Raw genomic sequence first — 9,882 nt, 5'->3', positions numbered from 1 at the left:
AGACTCGGGAACTCTGCGGGGAATGGGGGTGTCCAGGACTGCTGGGTGTGCCATCACCACCCCCATGGTGGGTCCCAGATGCAGCTTAATGCATTCTTTGCAAAGGCTCCATTCCCACAGGCCACCAGCTCCTCAGTAGATGCCACCCCTTTTGTACTAGCCAACCCCCCAGGGGAACTACTCTGACCCAACTGTTCCCTGCTTCCTGGCTGGGAAGGATCTCATATCTATCCATCACCACACCACAGAGACAGTGGTTGTAAAAGGCTGGCTGGATGAAAGACATTCAATAGAAAATCCTTACTCCTCCCGACTCTTCCTCTGGGTGGGGCCCCTGGTTCTTAACCCCCATCCTAACTCCACTTCTAATAATTGTCTTGTTACTCATATTTGGTCCTTGTATTTTCAGACTACTGGTGGGAGTCATTTCTTCTAGGCTTCGAGCTTCAAACTTTCAGCTGCTTTTACAGCCTGCAGACTCTGGGACTCAAGGAAACACACACCCTCTAGCCTCAGCGGCTGCCATCTTCAGATCCCATGTTTCCCTTCCTGACATGGACCCCCCAAAATGAACTAGGGACATGTCTATGACCATTGCCAGCTTGAAGAAGCTACAGAAGATGAGACCTTCGTCCCTTTTCCCCAAAAGCATTTGGAGGGACTTGTCTCAGGAGGGAATCTGTCAAGGGAAATTGAGGTCTGAGACCCTAAAAAGTCACTTTGACTTTCCAAGTCAGCCCAACCCCACCTCTGTTAAGTACCACTAATTTACCTTTCTATAGAGTTCACTACCCAAGTTTTCTATAGAGCTGAACTAAAGCTAAGTACCCCTACTTAACTTTCAATAGAACTGAATTAATGTTAAGTACCACCATTTAAGCTCTATATAATTTGAACTATCACTAATCAAACTTTCTATAGCCTTACTGAAGCCTATTCAAATCCAAAAGCTCTGTATTGTCTCAAATCATATATAGGAGGGTGGGAAGAATGGGCAGTATGGGCAGAAATGGACAGAACTCTAATTCCATCAGAGAGTTCTGCTCCACTGAGATCTCTGGAAGACTTAAAATAAACTTTTATTTTTACTTTTAATTTAGTAAAATCTTTTACTTCACCTGCGCCTTGTCTCATGCATAAAAACCCTGGACAATCCCCCATCAGCATTAGCACCCTGGATACCTTAGAATCAGCCAGAGTCAGGAGAAGCAAAAGTCTTTATTCTTAGTCTTTAGCAGTAGGGGTAGCCAGAGTGTTTAACATTTCTTATCATCTCCACTCTGCCTGGTGTCCTCAAGCCTCGGGAAAGGTAAAAAAAATGCACCACAAGCTTAAGAGAGTCTTTACTAAACTCTGCCTAGAGACTCTAGAGGACTGGATAAAGAATCTCCCACTGGGGCCATTCAGAGTCAGGACTGCCCCCCCCCCCCTGCTGTTCAAAATACTCTCTCTGAATACACAAATGAGTATCTCCCTAGGCCCGTAAAAGCTCCTGCTCAGGTTGACTCCGCTGTCAATCCCAGGGACATGGTGTACCTAAAAACCTGGAAGCCCCAAGGGTCTGACCCCCCTAGATATAAAAGTCTCTACAAGGTGGCCTTGGAAAATTGCAGGATTTTCCTCAGCTGCTTGGGTGATATCCCTAATTTTATCATAACTAACCTGCTTCTTCATTCCTTTCTTCATGACTTCAATGAGGCAGGTTGGGAGGGGTTCCCTTCTCGCCCTATCTGCCCTTCCTCCTGGTAGTTTCACCCGTGGTCTGAGAGTGGCAGAGCTATTGCTCCCAATTGATATCTAACAGGGGAAGAGGCAGCCATGTCACCCCCAAACTTCTGGGTCAGATCCCAGATTCTCTTCTTCTCCTCTAAGGTACAAGAGGTGATAGTGGTATTAATATCATCCAAAGATGGCTTTAATATACTTGGTGAGGTCCTCAGAGTACCTGCTCAGTTACTCTTTAATTTGAGAAAGAACCGACATGGAAAAGGGCATCTGCACTCTATGTGTTCCACCCTGAGGGTTGGCAACTTCCCTCAAGGGGCAGAATTTAGAAGAAGTAGATGAAGCAGGATCTGGGCAGAAGCTGTGGCAGAATCAGGCTCCTGAAGGGGAGAAAGAGAATTTTCTTTCTCAGTATGACAAGGATTGAGGCTTGGGGGCAGGGCAGCCTCAGAACAAGGTGGGAGGGAGCATTTTGAGGAGAAAGGAGTGTTGTTTCTTGTGTGAGATAGAAAGATAGCTCAGGTCATGGAATCAGGAAGACCTGAGTCCAAATGGAAATTGTGTGCCTCAGTTTCTTCACTTATAAAATGAAGGGATTGAACCAGAATGTTCTCTGAGCTGACCTTCCAAAAGTTCATCCCTTTGTTAGAGCTGTGAAAGGTATCCTTTTTATTCTCTAATTATCTGTGGAAATGACATGAAAAAAAGAGGCATTAACATCTGTTTTGCTGCTGCATCTTAAGGACCACAGGACTTTTCCATCTGGTTCGTAGCTGAAAACTTATTTAAACATTAATTGTGTCTATTGTGTGCCAGGCATCCAGCTAAGTATTATTTTTAGATTACAATTAGAATTAAATTAGATTAGAATACAAACTTCCTGAAGGCAGGAACTAACTTTTCTTTTTGTATCCTTAGTGTTTAGCATAATGGTGTATTAATTTCAGAATGCCTAATAAAAGTAAATTCATTCATTTATTCATTAATTCTACTATTCCATGATGTCACAGAGGAGAATGTGATTAAGTTAAAGGATTAATTCAGACTACTGGCTCTAGGGAACGTTCAGAAGGGAGTAAATAATTCCAGTTTTATTTAATGAATAAAGCTGAGCTGTTTCTTCAGCTACTTTTAGTGTTAGTTTCCCTTTTAAAAATTATTTATTATATTATATTATTTTATTATTTTATAATATTATAATTATATTAATTATTAAATTAAATAATATTAATTATTTCTTTTTAAAAATTGAGCTCAGGGCAGCTAGATGGTGCAGTAGACAGAGCACCAGCCCTGAAATCAGGAGGACCCAAGTTCAAATCTGGTCTCAGACACTTAATACTTCCTAGCTGGGCAAGTCACTTAACCCTAGTTGCCTCAGGGGAAAAAAATTGGGCTCTAAATTTTTTCCCTTCCTCTGACCCCTTCCCCCATTCATAGATAAGGCAAGAGATATTATATCAATTATATGTAGATTGCTCCTTTTATTGTAATCCTATAGGATCATAAATTTAGGCTTGGAATTAATAGTGAACTTCTTAAGAGTGGGGACCATCATTTGCTTTTCTTGGTACCCCTGGCACTTAGCACAGTGCCTGACACACAGGAGGCACCTAATACAGGCTTAGTGACTGATGAGAAGGTCTTCTAGTCCAGTCCCTTTATTTTTATTTATTTTTCTTACAGTGATACATGAGACTTACATGAACTTATACAAAGTAAGAAGAACCAGGGGAAAAAAAGATACACAATGACTACAATAATTTAAATGCAAAGAATAACAAGACAAAAACTTAACATATTAAAATTATAATGACCAAGTTTGGTCTCTCTTCTTTGCAAAGTTGGGGTTCATAGGTATAAAACATTGAATATAACATCAAACATTTTAAAAATGCTTCTTAGTTTTGCTGAACTATTTTTCTCCTTTTAAAATCTTTATTAAAGAAATTGAAGAACTCATCATCTCAATCATGGCATTAAAACAAAATGATTTCTACTCAACAATAGAATTTGCTAATCGAAATGAGAGACTGCTAAGAAAATACTTTAAAAAATCAACTCAATCATATCTCATGCCAGTCTCCCACATATTAATAATTCAATAAGAAAAAGGGGCAAAAGATTTTGCCTTATTTTACAATCATTGGTTTTGTTAATTATTATATGACAACACAAGCTAGATTAATGTCCTCAAGGAAAATTTATTATTTCACAACTTACCTAGCTGGACAATGTATATGTTTTAGGAGAATTTTCTATTTCCTTTAAATTACTTCTACTTCATTCAAAAACCTATACTGCAGTTCTTCTATTGTTTAACTACATTGCCTCTATGCCCTCATTAGAAGGATGACTAACATGGAATAATACAAGATAGGGGAAATCTTGATAATCTATATTTTCTTCACTATCACTTCTTCCTTTTACTTTATTTTTTTATTGTAGCTTTTTGTTGACAGAACATATGCATGGGTAATTTTTCAACATTGTCCCTTGTAATCACTTCTGTTCCAACTTTTCTCTTCCTTCCCTCTACTTCCTCCTCTAGATGGCAGGCAGTCTCATACATGTTAAACATGTTAAAGTAATATCTTAAATACAATATAAGTGTACATATTTATACAGTTCTCTTGTTGCTCAAGAAAAATTGGATTTAGAAAGGTAAAATTAAACTGGGCAGAAAAACAAAAATGCAAGCAGTCCATATTCATTTCCCAGTGTTCCTTCTCTGGGTGTAGCTGGTTCTTTTCATCACTGATCAATTGGAATTGAATTGTATCTTTTCATTGCCAAAAATATCCATTTCCATCAGAGTTAATCCTCATATAGTATTGTTGTTGAAGTGTATAATGATCTCCTGGTTCTGCTCATTTCACTCAGCATCAGATCATATAAGTCTCTCCAAGCCTTTTTGTATTCATCCTGCTGGTCATTTCTTACAGAACAATAATATTTTAAAAACATTCATATACCACAATTTACCCAATTGATGGGCATGCATTCAATTTCCAGTTTCTAGCCATATGAAAAGGACTGCCACAAACATTTTGGCACAATCAGTCACATATTTTTCCCTTTCCCTTCTTTAATATTTATTTGGGATATAAGCCCAGTAGTGATACTGCTGGATCAAATGGTATGCAGTTTGATAACTTTTTGAGCATAGTCCCAAATAGCTCTCCACAACTCCACCAACAATGCATCAGTGTCCCAGTTTTCCCGCATCTCCTCCAACATTTGTCATTATCTTTTCCAGTCTTCTTAGCCAATCTGACAGGTGTGTAGTGGTATCTCAGAGTTGTCTTAATTTGCATTTCTCTGATCAACAGTGATTTGGAACACTCTTTCATATGAATAGAAATAGTTTCAATTTCATCATCTGAAAACTATCTGTTCATATCCTTTGACCATTTATCAATTGGAGAATGGTTTGATTTCTTATAAATTAGAGTCAATTCTCTTAATATTTTCGAAATGAGGCCTTTATCAGAATCTTTAACTGTAAAAATATTTTTTGCAATTTATTGCTTCCCTTCTAATCTCCTGTCTGCATTAATTTTGTTTGTACAAAAGCTTTTTAACTTGATATAATCAAAATTTTCTATTTTGTGATCAATAATGATTTCTAGTTCTTTTTTGGTCACAAATTCCTTCCTCATACACAAGTCTTAAAGGTAAACTTTCCTATGTTTTTCTAATTTATTTATAATCTCGTTCTTTATGCCTAAATCATGAACCCATTTTGATCTTATCTTGGTGTATAGCGTTAAATATGGGTCCATGCCTAGTTTCTGCCATACTAATTTCCAATTTTCCCAGCAGCTTTTGTCAAATAGTGAATTTTTATCCCAAAAGTTGGGATTTTTGGATTTGTCAAATACTAGATTGCTGTAGTTATTGACTGTTTTGTCCTGTGAATTTAACCTCTTCTACCGATCAACTAGTTTATTTCTTAGCCAATACCAAATTGTTTTGGTGACTGCTGCTTTATAATATAATTTTAGATCAGGTACAGCTAGGGCACCTTCATTTGATTTTTTTCTAATTAGTTGCCTTTAAATTCTTGATCTTTTCTTCTTCCATATGAATTTTGTTGTTATTTTTCTAGGTCATTAAAATAGTTTCTTGGGAGTCTAATTGGTATAGCACTAAATAGGTAGTATTGTCATTTTTATTATATTTGCTCAGCCTATCGAAGAGCACTTAATATTTTTCCAATTGTTTAGCTCTGATTTTATTTGTGTGGAAAGTGTTTTATAATTTTGCTCATATAGTTCCAGACTTTCCTTTGGCAGATACATCCCCAAATATTTTATGCTATCCACAGTTACTTTAAATATAATTTCTTTTTGTATGTATTGCTGTTGGATTTTGTTGGTGATGTATAGAAATCCTGAGAATTTATGTGGATTTATTTTGTATCCTGCAAATTTGCTAAAGTTGTGGATTATTTCTAATAGCTTTTTAGTAGAATATCTGGAGTTCTCTAAGAATACAATCATATCATCTGCAAAGAATGATAATTTGGCTTCCTCATTACCTACTCTGATTCTTTTAATATCTTTCTCAACTCTTATTGCTGAAGCTAGCATTTCTAACACAATATTAAAAATAGTAATGGTGATAGTGGACAACCTGCTTTCACTCCTGATCTTATTGGGAATGGTTCCAGTTTATTATCATTACATATGATGCTTACTGATGGTTTTAAATAGATGCTACTCACTATTTTAATGAAAAGTCCATTTATTCCTATTCTCTCTAGTGTTTTTTATTAGGAATGGATGTAGGATTTTATCAAATGCTTTTTCTGCATCTATTAAGATATGCTTTTTGTTAATTTGCTTATTGATATAGTCAATTATGCTAATAGTTTTCCTAATATTGAACCAGCCCTGCATTCCTGGTATAAATCCTACTTGGTCATGGTATATTATCCTGGGAATAATTTTTGTAATATTTTTGCTAAACTTTTATTTCAGATTTTTGCATTAATATTCATTAAAGAGATTACTGTATAATTTTCTTTCTCTGTTTTCAACCTACCTGGTTTAGGTATCAGTACCATGTCTGTGTCATAAAAGGAATTTGGTAGGACTCCTTCAATCCCTATTTTTTCAAATAGTTTATATAGCACTGGAGTTAATTGTTCTTTAACTGTTTGGTAGAATTCACATGTAAATCCATCTGGTCCTGGGGATTTTTTTCTTAGGGAGTTGATTAATAGCTTGTTCTGTTTCTTTTTCTAAAATGGGACTGTTTAACCAATTTACTTCTTTCTCTGTTAATCTGTTAATCTGGGCAACCTATATTTTTGAAGGTATTCATCCAATTCATTTAAGTCATAAAATTTATTCCCTTAAAGTTGGGCAAAGTAACTCCTAATTATTGCTTTAGTTTTCTCTTCATTAGTGGCAAATTCTCCCTTTTCATTTTTAAGACTAATAATTTGACTTTCCTCTTTCCTTTTTCTAATCAAATTTACCAAGGGTTTATCTACTTTGTTGGTTTTTTTCATAGAATCAACTCTTAGTTTTATTTATTAATTCAATAATTTTTGTTACTTTCAATTTTATTAATCTCTCCTTTTATTTTTAGAATTTCAAGCTTAGTGTTTGACTGAGGGTGGTTAATTTGCTTTTTTTCTAGCTTTATTAGTTGCAAGCCTAATTCATTGATTTTCTCTTTCTCTGTTTTATGCAAGTAGACCTCTAGAGATAGAAAATTTTCTTTTACTACTGCTTTGGCTCTATCCCACACACTTTGGTGTGATGTCTCATTTTTGTCATTCTCTTGGGTGAAATTATTAATTGTGGGTTCTGTGCTCAGAAATTAACACCCATTGGCATCCTGTTTTTTTGAGAGTCAAGATGCCAGCACAGACCGACAGAACAGGCAAACAGAGCAGATTGTGTTCTAAGGCATCCAGACTTACTCTCTTGTGGCCGAAATGGAGGTGTCCAAGGTGGAGACCCAAGGGTCCCAAATCTCTAATCCTGATCTCATATCTCACTGGGGCCTCCAAATGTAAGGCTGGAGAAACCAAGGCAAGATAGCAATTAGAGAATTTTTAATATTTTATTTGGATTTCTGAGAGGGAGAGATTTTCTGGAACCAAGGGCTGAGGTCTCAAAGCATTCAACAGCAGCAGCAGCTTCAGCAGCCGCTTTAGCATTAGCAAGGAATCTGAGTTTCCAATGAAATATATGTTTCCATAGATCGTGGAAGAAAGGGGTACAGTCCAAACACTGGTAAACAGCGGTAATTTCCAAGGACAGACCATTAGTCTGGTTCTGACAAGGTGGAGGGTGTGGACCATAAATTCTTGATAATTTAGGAGGATTTAGGACCCAGAAAGTCTGAATTTCCTCTTATGTGGACCCATTAAAAATTTATAACCTTAGAGTAATCAACCCTAAGTTATATCAGTTTTAATGGTGGGGGGTTGCAACCAGGGGGATGGAGATAGAGCAATTCAAGAAACGGAGGCTGAACTGAGGCAGAACAATTAGGGATACCATGGCAGGAGAATAAAAGGGAACTGTGGCATAACACCTCATTGAAAAAGAAAGAAAAAAAAGTCCTTGTAACAGCTGTGTTTAGTTTGCTGGTTAAACAAAATAACTTCTCTCACATACTATCTATCATCTATCTATCTATCTATCTATCTATTTCTATATCTGTCTATCTATCTATCATTTATCTATCTATCTGTCTACTCATACACATACACATATATCCCATATCTTTATATATAGAGTATATATATCATGAACCTTTATATACACATATTCATCAAAAATCAGTTGGAATAATGGTAATATATTTCATCATGAATTGGCTGAGGTCACGGTTAATCATTATGGTGGCCAGAAGGAGAGTTGAGAAGAGATTTAAATGACAAACTAAAGGATTTATATTTGGTCCTAGGGGTAAGAAGGAGCCACTGGAGATTCTTGAATAGGTAGAGAGAGAAGTAGTCAGACTTACACTTCAATAAAAATAACAAAAGGAAATGTAAGATATACATAAAAATACTTATAAAAAGATATAAAGCAGATAAAAATGATAAGGCATAACAAGTCATGAAAGTGCAACATAGTTTGAGGTAAATTCATAGACTCAAACTGTCCTTAAACTGTGTTCAAGTCAGGGGACAGAACTTTATTACTTACAAAGAGAAAAGTGGCACATTTTATAAGAAAGTATCCAAAACAAGGTATGTTAACTATGTTGCTTGCCTCAGAAAGTCAGCTAGTGATTAAGAAATATTTATTAAAACAATTCTCAGGGATTGACATTTATAACTTGACCTCCTGAGTTCAAGATAGATATAAGATAATCCTGTCTGTGCAAAAAAATTCCATAAGGGACAAGATGATCCAGTCAGTATTCTAAGGGCCTAAAAAGTAATTTCTCAAAGTAGGTCAGTGTTTTCTGATTCCTCAACTTTAAGTATTTTTTTGCCATCACATTTCTTGAAATTATTTTTTACTTATTTAGAACTTTTTTACATATAATTATATGAGTACATATTGTTTTTCCTTCAGCCCCTACTGAATTGCAGACTCATAATAAAAATCTCCTTTTTTATTTCTGTTATAATAAGAATAATATTTTCCCACTCCAAGGCCTTTCTAGACTGATGAAGAAAGCCCATTAAAATAGGATAGGGACAGGTCAGGATAAAAGGGAAAATGATGGATTAAAGGGAAATAACTAGAAATTGAACAAAAGCAATATGTCTGTGATCTAGAAGTTGCATGCCTGGGAGGGACTAGAATTTTAACCCAACTAAAAGCAATCTCTCTCTATCCCCTGAAAAGATTGGATTGAGATTGGGAAATAACTTCTCCCATCCAAAAGGTCTTTTTATTTCATTTATATTCTTGATATAGACCTATGGGAAGAGACCCCAATGTCTCCTGGATCTGAGGGTCCCAGGAACAATGGATTAGAAATAGGGTGACTCACTTCTGAAATGTACAATTCTAGATTATATCTTAAAATAAAAATATTGATATCTTAAAGCAGAGGTATAATGGGAAGGCAAGACATATCCACTGATGGAGAATTGCTTAGTTTAGAGAACTCCTGGGAAGCTAGAGACTTTGATAATGGATTGCTCCCTTCCTGCAAGGGTACATTTTAAGC

This window comes from Sminthopsis crassicaudata, chromosome 5 (assembly GCF_048593235.1).
Source record: "Sminthopsis crassicaudata isolate SCR6 chromosome 5, ASM4859323v1, whole genome shotgun sequence".
NCBI classification, from domain to species: Eukaryota; Metazoa; Chordata; class Mammalia; order Dasyuromorphia; family Dasyuridae; genus Sminthopsis; species Sminthopsis crassicaudata.
Note: the sequence above shows the minus strand (reverse complement) of the source record.